At 48.6% G+C, this 19,052-nt stretch overlaps 1 long non-coding RNA gene across 5 annotated transcripts in view; it reads right to left on the bottom strand.

Moving 5' to 3' along the window:
* The window catches only part of LOC102975843 (uncharacterized), a 271,154-nt gene that overhangs the window by 176,143 nt on the left and 75,959 nt on the right, over nt 1-19,052 (bottom strand). For 4 of the 5 annotated variants that reach the window (XR_003682313.2, XR_008618796.1, XR_003682311.2 and 1 more), the window contains exon 2: nt 14,421-14,483. The exons of the other annotated variant lie outside the window; for it this stretch is intronic. This is a non-coding gene — a long non-coding RNA (uncharacterized lncRNA). The remainder of the gene's footprint in view (nt 1-14,420; nt 14,484-19,052) is intronic. 5 annotated transcript variants of the gene reach the window in all.

Raw genomic sequence — 19,052 nt, 5'->3', positions numbered from 1 at the left:
ACGGGAGAGGCCACCACAGTGAGAGGCCCGCGTACCGCAAAAAAAAAAAAAAAAAAAAAAAAAAGAGGAGGAGACAGGGCCCCTCACAACGCTGCTACACTGGGGCTGGCCTTGCGTGCACACGTGCAAAACTGTGTGTTTGCAAAAGTGCGTGTGCAAGAGCAAGCGAGGGGGCGTGTTGCATGCGGGCAGGACCTGTGCTTCCTCTTCCCAAAAGAAGAAGAGTCCATCGTGAAAGTTCCTGTTTGTCTGAGAATATGAGTTTTACTGCAAATAAGGAATCTATGGGGGCGCGATTATATATCTTATGACCTTCCACTCTTTGTAATTCTCTCTTCATCCCCGATGGCCCCTCCTGGAGCAGCCACTTCCACCCCCCCATCCCCACCCCCGCCGGTCATTCTCTCCATCCTCACTCTCTGTGCAGCCTTGTTTGTTCTCTCTCTCCTCATTTTTTTGTTTCTTGGTTGGTTTGGCTTGGTTTGGTGGGGTCTCTTTCTCCATCCTCTCTTGGACCACTTTCTCCCTGATCTCCCTGTCAAAAACTACGAACAACCCAGATGTCCTTTGGTGATGAGTGGTTACACACACAAACCGTGGTACACCTACACCACAGAATAGCACTCAGCAATCAAGAGGGAGGTTGGGTATCAATACACCCAACAACATGGATGAATCTCCAGAGAGTTACACCGAGCAAAGAAGGCATATGTACCACGACCCCATTTATATATTATTCTTGAAATTATAAAATTATTAAAAGAGAACAGACCATTGGTTGGCAGGGTTGAGGAAGCAGGGACAGTGGGAAGGAGTGAGCTTGGCTTATAAGTGGGCAACAGGAGAGATCCTTGTGGTGATGGAAATAAAACATACCTTGACTGTGGTGATAGATAACACAAACCAACCCATGGGATACAAATGCACAGAACTAAATGTGCACACATACACACACACACACAATGAGTATACATAAAAGTGTACTGATGTCAATATTCTGGTTGTGATATCTACTATCGTTCTCCAAGATGTTACTTTTGTGAATAAGGGGCACACAGGACTTCTCTGATTCATTTCTTACAACACAGGTGAATTTCCAAGTATCTCACAATAAAAATTGAATTGGAAAAAAGTGAAGGAGAAAGAAAGATTTTCTCAAACACAAACAGAGGGCATTCATTGCCAGGAGATCTGCCCTGCAGGTAATGTTAAAAGAAGTTTTTCAGGCAGAAGGAAAGTGATACAGGTCAGAAACTTGGGGCTGCACAAGGCAGAGATGAGTGTGGGAGAAGGAAGAAATGAAGGTAAAATAAAATCTTTCCCTTTTCTTATTCTTTATGGATCTAAGTTCCTAGCTGTGGTTTTGCAGCTTTCTTCTTACACCTTGGAGCTACTTTTTGTGCCAGGGTCAAGCACGTTTTTTGAAAGCTTGCAGGCCTCAGGCAGGCTCTGTGCTCTTGGGCCCATGGCAGGAAGACACAAGGGTCTCCCGAGGGTGCCCTAGCCTCACCCAGCCATGATCTTCATTCTCCCTGAGGAACCATGACAGTATTTATGGGAGGGAGCACATGGATGCTGTCCAAGGCCACCGTGGAGAGTGACAGAAGCAAGGGCACTGGAATCAGGCAGACTTGAGTCAAACCCCAGTTCTGCCTTTTAGTGCTGTGTGACCTTCGGCAAGTTACTTAACCTCTCTGGTCCCAGCTCTCATATTTAACAGTACTTTTCAGGCAGTGGTGGCAGTTATAAGACCTAACACAAGGGACAGAGTCTGCCATGATAGGTGCTAAAATATGTTCATTTCCTCCCTTATTAGGATGTATATGACCGTTCCTCCTACGGGGTAGACAGCTGTCACTCACATAGGAGATTCCATTCCTTGACAAAATTCACATGTGAGGTCTACAGTGCTCTGTCCTCTCCTGAAAGTATATACTTGCAGGGAGGCAAACATAACTATCACTTCTCAGTTGTCCTCAAAACTTAGGCTGGGGACAAGTTTCACAGGAACCCTTGCAGTTTAAGGAAACAGCTCTTGACCCAAACAACCTGAAGAAACAGTGACCCCAACATCTCCCTCCTCCCCAAATCCCTTGAGAGCAGAAAACTCCTGCTGCCTTCTTGAAGCTCTGAACTAGGCATCTTGGTTTTAACACAATTCTACAGTCCATTCTCCAGAGACCCAGCAGCCAAAATGGCGTCTTTAAAATGAACATCAGTTTGTGTCAGGCCTCTACTCCCTAAATCCACTCAGTGGCTCATGTTGTACTTGAAATAAGAGCTGTTAATCAGGAAGGCTTATTTACAAAGCCCCCAGACCTGACCCAGCCTCACCTCCCTCTCCTCCCCGGGGGCTCACACCATCCCAGCTACCCGCACCTTCTCTCTGTTTCTCAACTCCACAAGTGCCCCAGGGCCTTTGCACTTGCTAGCCCCTCTGCCTGGACCGTTTCTCCCCTGACCTGAGACCTGCTCATCTCCAATGTCAGCAGGCAGCCTTCCCTGCCCGTTTGTCTAAAACAGACGCCCTTCCTCGTCCCCAACAGCCTTCTCTTCTCTCCCTGTTTGTCCCATATGCTCTCTCCACAATCTGAAATCGTCACGTCATTTACATATTTACTTGACTTTTTTGGCTGTTATTTTTGCCTGTTTCCTCCTTCAAGAATGTCAGCTCCATGGAACAAGGGACCATGACTTTGAAGTCCCTGGTGCCCAGATCTGGGCCAGGCATGTAGTGTGTGCGTGGTTCCTAATACCGATTTGTAAGTGAATAATTTTTCCTTCCCCTCCTGGCACAAGTACTCACACCCTGTATAGGCCCCTGATCCCTGGAGAACCATCTGTGGATCCCAAGCTGTCCCCAGACCACACTCTGGGAAGCTCGCCCAAGGGAAATAAGCCAGTGACCCCAGACAGTCACGTCTGGTGTTAGGCCCAAAGACAAAGGCTTCTCAGGCCAGGCTGGGGTGGGCCCAGGGCAGGAGATGCTGAATAAGGGGGTCACTGAACGTGTCACCTCCACGCCTGTGCAGTCATGTAGCCAGATTGCCTGGGATCAGGGAGCAGTGCCAATTCAGCTGCCACCGAGGCAAAGGGATTGTACCTGGGAAAGATTTACTTCTCCTTTTCCGTGTCTCAGGTCACCGCCCCGCCCCGCCCCCCGCTGAGCTGTACCCCACTCCCTCCGCGGTCATGATGCTGTAGTAATAACCCGCTCATCTGCCTGCCACTCAGCTGGCTGAGCTCCAGCCAAGACCAGAGCGACTATCCCCCCTGCCCCCAACTCCCCACCAATATGTACAGATGTCTAGGTATCCAAGGAGGAACTTTTGTCAGGAGGCTCCAGGAGAGAGATGACTCTTCCATAAGATTTCATTTTTGTTGGAGTCTATCCACGTCTCTGTATCTTCATAAAAAGTCAATAAGAAACTTCCATTAAAAAAAAAAAAAAACAGGCATAATTAAATAGAAATAGGGACAGCTCCAGGAGAGGCTGAAGATTAAAGACCGAGAGGCCCAGGGAAGACGGGGGAATTTTATGAGCTCCCAAAGAAAGAAAAACACACCACACAGAAAACGTGCCCAGTAGAAACCGTCTTGGCTGCCTTAGGCAAGGAGAGTCAGAGAGTCGGCCAGTCTGGGGAGCTGGTCTCTGCAGACCCAGGCGGTGGGACCGTTAACCTCACCCTGTGCGTGGCCTCTGGCTGGAGAGGAGCTTGGACCCCCGAGAAACGCTGCAGCTACCGCTGTCGGAAGCCGGTGGAACATCAGGCCTCTGAAGCAGAAGAACCCTGCCCACGTGGGAGCCACGGAGGTCAACAGCTAGGGACAGGCTGATCCTCTGTAGTTTCAGGATCTGGGGCTCTCTTCTGAGATGCTCTTGGAATGGCCCTTATGGAATTTTCCAGATTCCAAGAATACAGAGTTAGACTTCCTTTTTGGGTTTAAGAGGTTGAATATCCAAATGGATAGTGACCAGACTGTATATAAACACAGACTCTGCCTCACAACCTGCAGCAACCTGCCCAGGGAACCAAGCCCTTATCCGCAGTAAACAGCCCAGGAAGCGAGCCTGCGCTCAGTCACACTCACAGGAACCCAGATTCCTATTTTGTTTGACAATCCAGGAAGCTAAAAAGTGACTTCTGTTAACACTCAGCCCAAATGGCCAGGACTTGATAAATCTCTGCAGCTTCCCTAATTTTCGTCCCCACTTCCAACACAGGACCACCAAGAGAAAGTCAGATGTGATCCCTCACACGGGATACCCCGTCCTATACAGCCCGTCTCCAGATCCCCCAGGCCAATAGCCTCCAATCCCTTCCCACCCCTCCCCCACTATAAAGCTTTCCCATTCCCTTGTCTGCCTTTGAGTCTCTGCCACTTGCAAGTGATGGTAGCTGACCCCCTTCCTCTTGCAAGCTCTGAATAAATTAGTTGATCTTCGAGACTTTCCACAGGTTAAATGCCAGTCTCCCATCTGTTAGTTGCACAACCTTATCAGATCCCTTCCGGTCTCTGAGCCTCTATCTGGGCATCTCAATCACAAGTCAATGGCAGTAGTTGCCTCCGTAGCTTGTCACAGGGATTCTTGAGGTCATTCACGTGTAGCTCCTGGCAGAATACCTGGCACACAGTTACTGCTCAATGAATACCGACCTCCATTTTTATTATTATGTCATTGCTACCCACCCTCCAAGAAACTTCGAGATGATCTTCTCCTGGAACTGTTCTAATGGCCAAACAGTCTGGGAGGTATGAAAGCTAAGTCACCTGAAATTCACTGGTTTCAATCCTTAAATCAAAATGGGAGCCTGAAGCTTGGCGAGCCGTGAGGGCCATTTGGAGAGGGAGCTGATAGGACCTGGAAATTCAGTATCTCCACGAGGTAGGTGGAAGGAAGCCAAAGGGACTTCTATCCACATGGCAGGCTTAAATACTAGGCTCGGACCAACCCTGTGAGGTATGTGGGGAATATCATGCCCATTTTGCAGATAAGGAAACTGAGGCTCGTAGAGGTTAAGCGAATCTCTCTGAGTCACACCGCTAGGTCCTGAATCCTAAGGTGCTTGGGGTTGCAACAAGCCAGGGAGAGGGAGTTTTCCCCATAGAGTGTGGAGCCCACAGAATCAGAGGCAGTGCAGGACAGGGGCAGTGTCAGTGGGTTCCAGCAAGCGTCCTGGCAGAGACAGCCCAGTGACTCAGAGAGACAAGGAGGACCAGACACGAGGGGTGGGCTGTGGCTGCGGTGGGTCAGCCCTGGTCTCTCGTGTGGGTTTCTGGGCAAGATTGGAGGGGACAGGGTGAGCTCCTGAGCAAACTCTCAGGTCAAAGAGCCATGCTCAAGGGAAGAGGCTGGAGGGGTTCAGGAACCAGGCTGTGGGTGTCAGACCAAAGGCTGAGGGTGGATTTTAGAACTGGCCTCCAAGGTCAGGCATTGACCTTGGTGCCAAGACATTCAACTCACTGAACTGGCTCTTGAATTCCTCTGGACTAAGAAAGGCCCAGCCCTGAGGCCTGTAACCTTGGTGGCTTGCAGGTGCCTGCAGATGGCCTTGGCTGTGGGGAGGTGGGCAACTTAGCCCAGAGGTCATTCTCACCCAGCCCTGTACACCCACACTCATTTACACACCTGTTCCAATGGCGTCGATTGGTAAGCAGAGACGATGTTAACAAATGAATGCTGTTCTAGAACCAGCCTGGAAGGACATGCAGGAAACTGGTAACAGTGATTGCCAGTCAAGGGAAGGAAATCAGCCTTCGGACAAGGGTTAGGGGGCTTTTTGTACTTGAAGCTTTTTACAATGTGCATATGTTAATTTTCAAAAAAATAATTATGACAAAAGAATATCCTTGATAATGAGGATGACAAAAATTACACAGAGTTGAAAAGACAGCTGAAAGACAGTACAGGGACCCAAACCACAGTCTAGGACGTACATCTGCTCTGTGTCTCAATGCCCCTAACTGGGCACGGGTGCAACAACTGTGTCTTTGGCTCCAGCGAGAAAAGCAAAGGTGAGGAGTGTGTACAGGCCAGGGCTAAGGAGGCAGGAGGTAGCCAGACTTCCCTTTCCCCTAAATGAAAAGAAAACTGGGATCTCTTGTAGAAATTAGAAATGTGAAATGAACAAAGAGAAAGGAAGCAAAATAATGTAAAAACGATGATGGCTCACACTTATATAGTACTTTCTACACGCCAGGAACTTTTTAAGAATTTCATACATAATAGCTAATATAATCCTAATAATGATGAGTTAGCTACTATTATTGTCATATTCTACAGATGAGGAAACCAAAGACCAGGCAAGTTAAGTAACTTGCCCAAGGTCACACAGCTAGTATGAGTCGGAGCTGGGATTAAACCAGGCAGTCTGGCTTCAGAGCCCACACATATTTTTATATGTGTCCTGATAAAAGAAATTTTCACATGTTGAGGTATGGGGAAGTCGTTCTGGCTTAGATATGAGTTAACTTGAATTTTATGCTGACTAAAACAGCCTGTTTGCGGCCTACCAAACATACATTGTACACCTGCTTTAATTATTAAAGAAAAGGGTGCGTTGACCAAAAGTAAAGAATGTCCGTGTTAAACATAAAGATGAAATGCCTTTCTTCCTGGGACGCCAATGCTGGTACCTTTTTGATGATAAGACTCCCTTCCCAGGTGCCAAAGCCACACTGACTCACTACGTGTACACGATGATCTAGTCTGGTACCTTGAAGGAATGGATCCCCGACTCACGTAATGTTCTTTGTTCTGACAACATGTAAAACTGTGCTGAAAACCATGCTTCTGCAGAGCAGTTCCTCAGTCATCTGAGAGGCTGTCTTCTGGGCTACAGTCCTCAGTTTGGCTCAGATAAAACTCTTTTCTAGTCCTATTATAAATTGTTGATTATTTTTGTCAGCAGTCCAAAGCATTCAGCTTCTCAAATCTTTTTATTTGAAGAGCTCAGATGAAAGTAGAAAAAATCCCCACAATTTACAGATACAAATGGACTGGCCTAAAGTCTAAAGGGTCCCCTGGTCCTGTTCTCACCCCCCATATAATTGTCACAAATGGTGACAAGGACAAAGCAGAGGCAGAAAGCGAGGCTCTCTCAGTTCCAGCTGCAGGAGAATGGACAAGGTCGAGAAGGAGAAAGAGATGGCGCGAGGGGATCTGAAGCCCCGGAAGGAATCGTGCATCCTGCTCAGAGGGCTGCAAGGCCTGGACCAAGAACAAACCCCTTTCACATCTTATCTGCAACTGCCCCGCCCTCAGGCTTAGCATTGCACAACTGGAGGGGCCCCCGGCCTGGTGTGCTTCCAGCCTTGTTCTCTGGATAGAAGACTTAAAAGGGAAGGATTTGACTGAGTTCACAGGGTTCAAGGTGGAGACGAGACAGCCTCCCAGGCCTCCTGCTGCCGGTGTCCTGCACCTTTCATCACAGAGGGCTGAATCCCCCTCCTCTGGGAGGCCTTTCCTGCCTACTCCTTCCGCAGCCAGTCTCTGCAGGGCTATTGCCCCCTCGCTGCATTGCTGTCCCAGCACCATTCCAGGTGTCTTTTTTTTTTTGGCCATGCTGCACGGGGACCTTAGTTCCCAGACCAGGGATCGAACCCGCGGTGGAAGTACAGAGTCTTAACCACTGGACCACCAGGGAAGTCCCCAGGTGTCCTCTTGAAATTAGTCCTGGCTGCAGCGCCAGGATACGGGGCCCTTGGGTCTTCCCTCTTTGTGACAGCGCTGGCCTGGCCGGATGGAAAAACAAGTGGGAAAGGGTTTGCTCCTGAGGTGAAGGGGATAAAAGCCTATGGCGGCCTGGAGGTCAGAGGCCTCTCCACTCCATGGTTTGACCAGCTTCTCCTTCCTGTGAGGCTGCTTCCTTGCCTCCCAGGGGATCTGGCCATCCCAATCCCAGACCCCTGAGATGGGTTTGAGGCAGCTGAACTGGGTCCTAGATTTCTGACACAGCTCCATACAACGCCGGGCAGGAGTGCCCTGGCCTCACCTGACCCTGCTCAGCCGGCTGGTCTTCTGAGAGCACAAGTAAAAGCACAATGGCTAAGAGGCCTGGCCTCTTACACACCCTCACTCTTACACACATGACCACACACACACACACACACACACACACGCAGCAAAGGCACCTTGTATCTCTGGGCAGAGGCAATTAAAGGTTGACCTAAGTCCTTGTGAAGCAATAAGACTTTGACAAAAGTCTCCATGGCTTCATGACCGCTGCCTCCAATGGGGGAACTCTGATCTCCCTGGCAAAAAAACACGTGGTGAAATAAACCTAAGTTTGGCTACAGAAAATATATACTAAGGAATATGTAACATTTGCCCGGATGTTGGAGGAGTGATAAAAGGAAAAGCTATCTGTGTGTTTACATGACTCCAGTCATTTCCGGCTTTTACGAAAGATGGCAAGTGTTTGCCTTTAGAAATCTAGGAAGCAGGACTGACGGGAAGCCACACACACAAAGCCAAATCCAGCATTAAAATATAAGAAATGAACACTGTAGCAAATAAAGGAAAACCTGGTAAGATACAATGGGTCCCCGTGCTCGGCGAGAATCTGTTCACCTGGATTCCACCGGGTCTTTCTCGCCTCTGAAAGGTAGTGACACGGGAACCACAGGCACTTCAAAGAACACAGCTGCCCATCCGTTACAATGCTCCCAAGACAGCTCTCCAAAATACTCTTCTCTGAGTTTACCATTTTCTATTTTCCTCTCTGCACCATGGTAGATAGGAGAATTACTCCTTCACAGTTAAGATGTGCCTCTGTAGGGGCTTCCCTGGTGGCGCAGTGGTTAGGAATCCGCCTGCCAAGGCAGGGGACACGGGTTCGAGCCCTGGGCCGGGAAGATCCCACATGCCGCGGAGCAACTAGGCCCGTGAGCCACGACTACTGAGCCTGCGCTCTAGAGCCCGCGAGCCACAACTACTGAGGCTGCGTGCCACAGCTTCCGAAGCCCGTGTGCCTAGAGCCCATGCTCCGCAACAAGAGAAGCCACTGCCATGAGAAGCCGCGCACCGCAACGAAGAGCAGCCCCCGTTTGCTGCAACTCGAGAAAGCCCGCGTGCAGCAATGAAGACCCCACACAGCCAAAAATAAAAATAAACAAAATAAATAAATTTATTTTAAAAAAAAAAAGATGTGTCTCTGTGTTCAGAACAAAGGCTGATCTTGGGTTTTGATCTCTGTACCCACAGTGGGAGTAAGTCTGTGCGACTCCAGGCAAAGTTCTCTGAGCTCCTTGGGCCTCAGTAAATAAAGGGGCTAAAGCTCTAGCCGACAAAGGCTATCCAGAAAAAGAGAGATCCAGTGATGAAATCTAAATTCATCTGCAGGAAACACCCATCACTGCTCAAAGGGTCCAGGGCCACCAGCAATTCCTCTGATTCACTTTCTCCCCAAGGTTCCTATGTCCTAACAGCCACGCTTTGCTTATCAGTAATAATGCATTTTGCCAATTTGGGTTGGCCAAAAACATAACTAACTACCAAGCAGAAGTCCTGACTAGAAAAAGAAACCAAAGTCTCCATGAAAAATATGTCATTTTAACCAAAAGTAATGTCACTTAAAGTTTTAGTTATGGGTAACTCTGCTTTTTATATTTGGAAATAGCGTTTGTAACTTATAAAAAATTGTCCTTCAACCCTATAATACCTTCATGAATCCTTTTGGGATCCAGGGACCTTGAACCAGGAATTACTGTACCTGGTGGTCTCTAAGGTTCTGGCATTCCATGATATTTAGCCTCAGAAACTCTGGCTGCCAAGGGGGCAGGATATCAAGGACTCTCATCCACCACCAGTGAGGATGTAATTTGGTACAATATGTGTGAAGGCCAGTTTTGCAATACATTTTAAAATCCTTAAAACGGGTATAGAAGAAGTTCTAGTTCTGATGATGGTAGAGTAGCTCCTACTGGGCCAATCCCCCTGCAGATAACAAGTATAGACTCCTAACAAAATATCAGAAACCAACGATTTGGAAGCACTGGAGATCAAGCAGAAGCGGGTAGGGGACTTTGACCTTAGAAAGCAGGAACTGCACTGGATGAGATCTATGTTTAGACAGTTTTCTGCTGAGGGCTCTCCTCAGTCTGCCAGACAGAGAGCTGCAATCTCACTGTTTGAAGTGTCAGAGGACAGAGTTCAGGGCTGCCGGAGTGGCTGGGAATTGAAGAGCTAGATCCTGAAAGAAGCTAAAACTTTTAAAAGCTGAGTAGAGATTTTAACTGCTGCCCATTTAATGAGAGACAGAGTTTGGAGTTTGAATCCTGTCAGTTTTTCCAGGAGAGATTTCCTAAACATGTTGGACATTCTATTGATATCCAGGGAAGGGGGAGGGGAGGGAGCAAAGATTATGTCCCAGGATTAAAGACATTTCCCTCAGACTAAGAAAACTATCAAAACAGATCCATCTTAAAGAGTAAAAATCAAGCTTCCACAACTTCAAGGTGATATGCCATAATTAACTGCCTGCTATCATCAAAGCAAGACAAAAGATACAGACTCTCTAAACCCACTGTCCACAAAAACAGTATACAATAAAAAAAAACTACTAGATATTCAAAGAAACAGAAAAATGTGACCCCTACTCCAGAAAAAAATCAATCAACAGAACTCCAAGGTAACCCAGATGTTGGAATTAGCAGACTGGAAATTTATAGTATTGACAGCTATTCTAAATATATTTGAGGAATTAAAGGACAACATTGCCATAATGAGTGAAGAGGTAGAGAATCTCAGCAGAGCAACAGAAACGATTCTTTAAAAAGAACCAAATGGAAGTTCCAGAACTGACAAGACTCAGAAATGAAAAATTCAGTGGAGAGCTCTAACATCTTGGAGGCAACAGAAAAAAGGGTAAGTGACCTACCGGACAGGCCAATACAAATTAGCCAATCTTAAAAACACAGAGCAAAGCAGATTTTTAAAAATGAAAGAGCTTCAGTGACATCTGGTACAATACCAAGCACTCTAATAAATGTGTAATTGGAATCTCAGAGGGGAAGAGAGGGAAAATGGGCGGGAAAAGTATCTAAAAGAATATGGTTGAAAACGTCCTAAATCTGATGGAAAACATTAACCTGTAAACCCCAAGAATCTCAATAAACTCCAAGGAAGATAAACATACACACACACACCACAGAAAGGCATGTCATGGTCAAACTGCTGAAAAATAAAAAGTTTTGAGCAGCCGGAGAAGAAAATGACACAGATACAAAGATGAATCACATGTGACTTTTTATCAGAAGCAATGAAGCCAGAGATCATGGGATGATAAGATAATGAAATGATTAATGCTGAAGTTCTACATCCAGTTGAATAAATCCTTCAAAAAAATTCAGGTAATAGACATTTTGAATTAAATGAAGCTGAGAGAATTCTTCATCAGGAAATGTGAAAGGAAGTTATTCAGGTTGAAGAGAAATGACACCAGAAGGAAACCTGGGTCTTCAACAGGCGAAGAAGATACCAAAAATGGTAAACACGTGAGCAAAATAAAAGACTACCTTTTTGTCCTCTGTAATTTCTTTTAGAGATAACCAGTAATTGTTTTTGCCTATGATCTATATGGTATCATACAGCCTGTATTTCTGACCGCACGGGAATTAGAAATCACCAAGAGTATCTAGAAAATCTCCAAATAAAAATTAATCAGCACATATTTAGGTTAATCCATTATAAACCTGAGTAACATCCTAAAGCTACGAAACCTGTGGAAGAAAACACAGAAGATCTTTGCAATCTTGGGGCAGGCAGAGATTTCTTAGGACATGCAAAGCCCTAATCAAAATTTTTTATGATAATTTGGTCCCCATCAAATTCTTCTCTTTAAAAAGAGACAAGCCATAGACTGAGAGAAAATATTCACCATATATTTAGCTGGCAAAGTACTTGTATCCAGAATAAAGTATTGCTATAAATCCATAATGAAAGATATACAATCCAGTATTAAAAATAGGCAAGGTGGGCTTCCCCGGCGGCGCAGTGGTTGAGGGTCCACCTGCCGATGCAGGGGACGCGGGGTCGCGCCCCGGTCCGGGAGGATCCCACATGCCGCGGAGCGGCTGGGCCCGTGAGCCGTGGCCGCTGCGCCTGCGCGTCCGGAGCCTGTGCTCCGCGACGGGAGGGGCCGCAACGGTGGGAGGCCCGCGTACCGCAAAAAAAAAAAAACACAGGCAAAGAACAAGCATAGACACTTTGCAGACAACCAATAAGCACATGCAAAGGTGCTCAACATAATTAGTAATTAGACAAATGCAAATTAAAAGCACAGTGAGATATCATTTCTCACGCGCTAGAATGCTTAAAATTTTATAAAGACTGACCCTTGCAAATGTTGGCAAAGACGCAGAACAACTGGAACTCTCTTACTTTGCTGGTGGGAACATACAATCACTTTTACTTATAAACTCAACATACACTTACAGTATGACCAAGGTATTTTCCCCAGAGAAAAAAAATAAAAAACATTTGTCCACAAAAGGACTTGCATATATTCTTCACAGCCTTATTCACAGGACTCCAAAATTGGAAATAGCCCAAATTGCCACCAACAGGTGACTAGATAAACAAATTGTGGTATAATCTTGCCACTGATGACTTCCCAGCCAATCTGAGGACAGACACAGGTCACAGCAGCCCTTAGCGCTGTGCCCATGGTGAGAACAGCCCACAAGTAACCCCAGACATAGATGCCAAGGTGGGGGACACAGTGAGGTCAGAGGCTGATGACCAAAGACCAGGAGGGAGGAACTCTGCTTCCTTGGGAGGCCAGACCCTCCTTTCTGAATGTGACAGGGCACACAGATCCACTTCTGGCACCTGGACTGTGTCTTGGAAAAGGAAAAGGGGAAAAGAAACCTTCGGTGACAACAGAAACTTAGATCTCACCGAGTCTAAGTTTTAAGGCAGGAGAAACTGAGGACTCTTCAGTTAGTTAAATGAAAAATTTTGTTGCTACCAATAGGAAAGGGGCTTTGAGTGCAGGATGAGCTTAGATATTAACAAAAAAAGAGATGAAAGTTAAATTTGTCTGCACTTCTGACATGCAGTTATTTGTGCATTTCTAGAGGATCAAAATATGAGAGATGGGCCACGAGAGAAGCAGCCTCTGGGAAGAGAGAAGGGGAAACAGTGGCCAGAGACCTCACGACTCCAAATCGAGATTCCAGAGTCCCTCTGCACTAAGGTGTACGCCTGGTAATAAGACGGGCCACAGTAGGATTCATTGAGCCGTGCTGGCTCAAAGTAAGCTGCACTCCCTTTGAAATTCAAATTAACTCCAGTGCAGTTTCACCTCTGGAGAAAGGATATTTTCTTTTCTTTTTTAAATTATTTTTTTTAAATTGAAGGATAGTTGATTTATGTTGTGCCCATCTCTGCTGTAAAGCAAAGTGACTCAGTTACACACATACAGACATTTTAAAATATTCTTTTCCATGACGGTTTATCCCAGGATATTGAATAGAGTTCCCTGTGCTGTACAGTAGGCCCTTGTGGTTTATCCATCCTATATATACTAGTTTACATCTGCTAATCCCATACCCCCAGTCCTTCCCCGAGAAAGGATATTTTCTACACCAACTCAGTCCCAACTCTGAGAAACATGTCTGCATTTTTTTGAATATTAAAATTTATTGTTAAATAGAAAATCTTATTATTCCCATGAAATCCTAAAGGCTTTTAAGCACTCACCTTCCACTCCAGAGTCCAAAATCCTAGAAAAGCCCTTGTTTCTGCTCCAGGAGGGGATGGGAGGGTGATCCTTTCCCTTACTCTCACCCCACTCCCACCCCAAGCATAACCAGTGGACAACAGGGGCATCCTGGTGGCCCCGGGGACTGAGGCTCTTTCATCGCTAGAGAATGCTAGAGACAGATGGGAACTGGAGTGACCCACCATCCCAGCTGGCCTGAGACTGTCCCCGTTTTAGCACTGAAAGCCCAGTATCTCAGGAAATTTCTCAGTTACCCTGCCAGCAGGTCAAGAGTTGTTGGTCAGAGGCTGTCCCTCTCCACAGGGCATCTGCCTCCTGACTTAGAGCCTCTGTTCAAAAGGCTTCTTGTTGTGGATGCCTCCACCTACATCCTGCCTGCTTCTCCTGGCTTTGAGTTCTGTTTGATATCATCCACCGCATCCCATGGTTCCTTGGATCTCAGCTACAGTTAGTCTCTCTTGGCTCTTCTTGGTACCTCCAGCCCAAGGACACCAGGTTAGTTTCCAAGAAGACCCATAGTTTAGAAAGAGTTTTTAACAACTGTAAGTTACCTGTAAATTTCACAGCTATCCATTCTGATGATAAAGAATATTTACCTCTTGTTGCTGTTTTCTTCAGATCTATGTCATTCCAAAATGCTTGAAAACTGTACAGCACCAATATTCACTGCCCTTTTCTGAGCCCTCTTACCTTCAAGTAAAAGCCTGAGTTGGGGATTCGAGTTTTTGGTTTTGTTTCTGGTCCATGGGAGTCCTGGAGGGGTAAAACATATAAACAAAACAAAAAGGAAATGAGCAATGTTCACTGCTCTTCAGCTGGGTTTGGGGGTTCGTCGCTGAAGCATGCCTGCAGCTTTAGATGGGCACGTCGGTCCACCAGCAAGAAGGCTGGTTTGGACTGCAACCTCCGTTCATTCCTTCAGTCAACAAATATGCGTTGCACACTGAGGTGCTTCAGAGATGAAACGAAACAAAAACGCTGCCAGCATTCACTAAGGCTCTGGCCTGCCGTTACTAACCCTCATGCCCGCTTCTGTATCCTCTGTGTCCTGCACATGGCGGGGTAAGTGGGAGTTCAATGAGAAAATATAGGGCTGAAGCAGAGGAACAAGTCTTTCCTTGATCATTGTGGGGTCCTGGGGTCTGAAAACTAAACTGACAAAGATTAACAGGAGAAAAGCATACGCATTTATTTAATGGAAGTTTTACGTGATCTGGAAGCCTTCATAAGGAAATGAAGACCCAAAGCGACAGTTAGACCTGAGTGTTTTGTGCTGGGTTTCACGAGGAGCACCCAGGCATGGAGGAATATGACAGGTGAAGGGGTATGAGTGTATCAAACTGGGGGAATGTTAACAAGGTCTGTTTGTTAGGATTCTTCTTGGTGTCTCTTTGTCTTTAGAGATAAGGATGCTCTTTTCCTCCAGGTAAAGGGAGGGCACCTCTCACGTGAGGGTTTTATGACCTGTTTCCGGGAAGAAGGGCAAGTGGGGTGGAGGGCAGAGTAAGCTTCCGGCTGCATTTTCTCAAGTCCCTTCAGCTGAAAATACTCGACACGTCCAGGTACCCCATTTTGGAGTAGCATATTCTGAACCCCATCACAGCTCTGGCAATAATGATGCCATTGTATGTAATCGAAGAGCCTGTTGTTGTACAATAGATAAGCAGGGGCAGAGATCAGTAAAACCCAACTCCATCCTCTATCGCTGCCCCTCCCCCACAAAGCACCCCCGGCACACCCCTCATTAACAGCAGCCAGGGCCTTGATGCCGGGACCTGGTTTCCAAGACGCATCAAGCCATCTGTAAGATGGCACTAAGTGAATCCTCAAGTCCTCCGTTTATTCAACACAGTAGACAGACAATCCTTGTATCACAGGTCTTGAGTGCAAGCAACAGAATTTTCATCTTTGAACTCCATCACAAAGGGCCTGTGTGCTAAGAAGATGGCAGTTCCCTGAATCACGGGGAAGGCTGGGTCGCTGGGTTTGGGAATGGGCAGGGAAGAGAAGAGAATGGCAAAAACAGGCACGAAGTAGGACTAATGTGGTCAGGGGGGCACTGCTGAGCTGAACAAGGTCAGTGCCCAAGTCTCAGAAAACTGCAGCCCGGTGACGGAGCGTGGGGATGTGTCCCCCACCGGCTGCACCAGAAGAGAGGGGGAAGAACTGGTACCTCTCGCTCTGGTGAGGCTTTTGCAGCCATCCCCCTCCCCAAGATATTACAATGGAAGGAAGGGGCCCTGCCCCAGAGGAAACTGGATGCAACAGAGATGGGTAGCCCCGAACACACTGCAGGTCTCCTGGCAGGGTTTGGTTGCATCTTTGTAACTAGGCTTCTTCCAGTATCAGCACTACTCAGGGGTGCAGGCAGCCTCTAGAAGCTGGAACAGTCAAGGAAGCCGAATCTCCTCTAAAGCCTCCAAAACAGAACGATACTTTGCCTTGACCCCAGTGAGACTGAGTTTGGGCATCTGGCCTCCAGAACTGTCAAGAGAATACACTTGTGTTGTTTTAAGCCACCAAGGGTATTACAGCGGCCACAGGAAACCAACACACTTTGCATGACAAGCAGGAAGGTAGAGAGGGACCAAGGGGCTCACTTGTCACATCCCAGGAACACAGGCCCTGCCTCCTGCTGGGGAGCATTCTCCTCGTGTCCCAACCCAGAACCTCTCCCTAAGTGGGAGAGTCCTCCGGGGCTCAGTAGAGCCCTGGGACAAGCGGCGGTCCTTCATTAGCTCCAAAAGGACAGCTCACCTGCCCTCAGCCTCCAGCAGACAGGGCATCTTATGGCTGTTCTGAATCTGGTGACACTCGCGCTTGCCAGGGCCCAGGGTGGGAAGGCTGTAAGAGCTCCCAGGGCTGATCTGTGTGCCGCCACAGCTCCTGTGAGTCTGAACTAGTGTATCCATTGTATGAACAAGCGCATATTGGAAACATCCAGATCAGAGTAGGAGCTGAGCTACAGGCTAGAAAGGTAAACGACGGTGCTGCTCTGAGAGCAGCCGCTGTTACTCAAGGCATTTTGATCCCAGAGCATCAGGTACACTGGCCCCATCACAGGTGTCCTCTGAAAGATGCACAGACAAGCCCAGGAGAAAATGAAACATTTTCTGCTCATTTTGTTCCAGCCTCAGCCCAAATGTATTTATCTCAACACTTCTCAGCACAATGGGGTGTGAAGCAGGGGTTAGGAGAGAGGAGACGCCCCAGCGACTCATCATGGGGGAGGGTAATTTGGTCAAAGCTCCTGTTTACTGGAATGGCTCTCTACTGACACACAAAAAAAGTTCTGAAATAAAGGAGGCCTGTAATTGTTTCCTTTTGCTTTTTCGGTTACAACAGTAAAAAGTGTCCTTCAAACTTAGCCCCCAAAGACATCAGAGCTCGACAATGACGAATGGGGAACAGATGTTTCTGGGCCGTCAGAATGGCAGCTTCCTTCTCGACACGTGGACTCCAGGATGCAGGTCACTGTCTGGCCTTGGAGGCCAGACAGACCAGGCCTAGCAGCCAGGGCTCGGGCTGTTAAGGGCGTGTGGGACAATGGGCCAGGCTTCCCCGGACCAAGTTGGGCAACTCGGGGTTTTTAACTGCCTTGAGGATTAGCGTGTGCGCCTTGAATGAGGAACTAGGACAGGCCCTGACTTCCCAGCAGGGGTGCAGCTCAATCTACAGAGTTCTCACTCCCCAAGGCCTCTGAGGCAGGGGACAGAGGAGGATCTGCTCTTCTCAGGGCCTGGGGGCCAGCTCTGCAATTCTGTGCCACCCACGTCACTTCACTCCCCCACTTCCCTCTCCCTGGAAACCCCACGTGGCCAGCCTGGGGATGGCAGATGGGGGTGGACGGATCAGGGCTAACGGCCAGGCAGCCTCTTCCTCTCAGAGGCTCCCCACCTCATCCAGTCTCTGGTCCCCAGTGGCACCAGCCTCCCAGCAGGTCACCCCATGGTTCTCCGATGGCCTCAGTACCTGCTCCAAGGGCTCCTGCTGCCAGCGCCCTTGGGGTGTTCAGTGGGAGGCCCGAGGGGCTGGAGGGTCTAACAGGGTGCAGTGGACATGACCATGCCAACTCCCAGGGCAGCTGACACCAGAGGCTTGGGGGGCAGCCCACCAGGAGCCAGAGGGGACCCTGCCACATGCCCTGAGGTTCCTCCACATTCACAGCCCCTTCCCCACCCACCAGGAAACAGCAGCAGGGGTTGAGGTCACCCTACACCCTTCTTTCGCGCCATACTCACAACATCACGTGCAGTGGCCCCACCTCCACTCCTGTTAGGAACCACTGAGACCTACCGTGTGCCAGGCTCTAGATGCCAGCGGCTAGGTTAAGAGGCAGCCTCTGCGGTCCAACTCCCCGGGTTCAAATCCCAGCTCCAGACACGTCATCCTCCACGTGCCTGGGCGTTTCATAACCTCTGCGTGCCTCAGTTTCCTTATCCTTAAATGGTGAGAAGTTTAGTACTTTCCAGGGCAGCTGCTTGGGACTACTAAATGTCAAGTGCTGGGCGCTGGGCTGACACGTGGGAGCGCCAGTTACAAGAGGCTCAGAAAACGGAGCGCCTGGCCTCAGGGGTGGACCCAAGGGCTCGGGCGGGCTAGCCCCCAGCTCCGGACCCCACCCCTGCGAGCCTTTCGTGGGCCGGCAGTGCGCATGTGCGGGCCCTGTGGTCCATGCGCATGCGCATGGGCCCTGCGGCCCATGCGCATGCGCAGCAGCTCAGGCCGGGAGCGCTGCTGGGAACGGCTTCCTCGCACCGAAGATTCGGAGCAGGGGGCAGGGGTTCGAGGGGGCGGCTGGAGCCCAGTTCGCTCTTGTGAAGCACTTCCTGAACTGCACATTCAGTTACCACAAAATGAGTCAAGGTCCCTTTCAAGTGGCTTGCTGAGCTTCCCTCTGATCTGGCACGGCCTCCCCGGGATGGACGGGCCGCAGCCTTTCCCGGTGAGCTGTCAGGCCCCGCTCGGAAACCCCTCCACTGGGCACTAGCGCCGGGCCCTGCACAGGCACTGCGTCACTTCTCCCCTGCAACAACCCCACGGGGCAGGGTTTGGTCTTGTCCCCATTTTAGAAATGAGGAAACTGAGGCTCAGAGAGGTTGGGTGAGTGGCCTTGGATCACACAGCTAGTCAGGGTCAGGGCTGGGATTTGAACTCATGCCTGTCTGGCTCTTAACCTGCGCGCTCTTTCTCCTGGCTCACTGTGGTGAGGGGAGGCCACGTTCCCCTTGCCTGCCTGGGTCAGAGAGAGGCCCGGAAGCTCTCGTTTGTAAAATGGATACGCTGGGGAGGTGAGACTATGGAAATGGAAGGATTAGAAGC

The sequence above is a fragment of the Physeter macrocephalus genome, chromosome 12, assembly GCF_002837175.3.
Source record: "Physeter macrocephalus isolate SW-GA chromosome 12, ASM283717v5, whole genome shotgun sequence".
In the NCBI taxonomy this organism is placed as follows: Eukaryota; Metazoa; Chordata; class Mammalia; order Artiodactyla; family Physeteridae; genus Physeter; species Physeter macrocephalus.
This window is presented reverse-complemented; position numbering and strand designations above follow the sequence as displayed.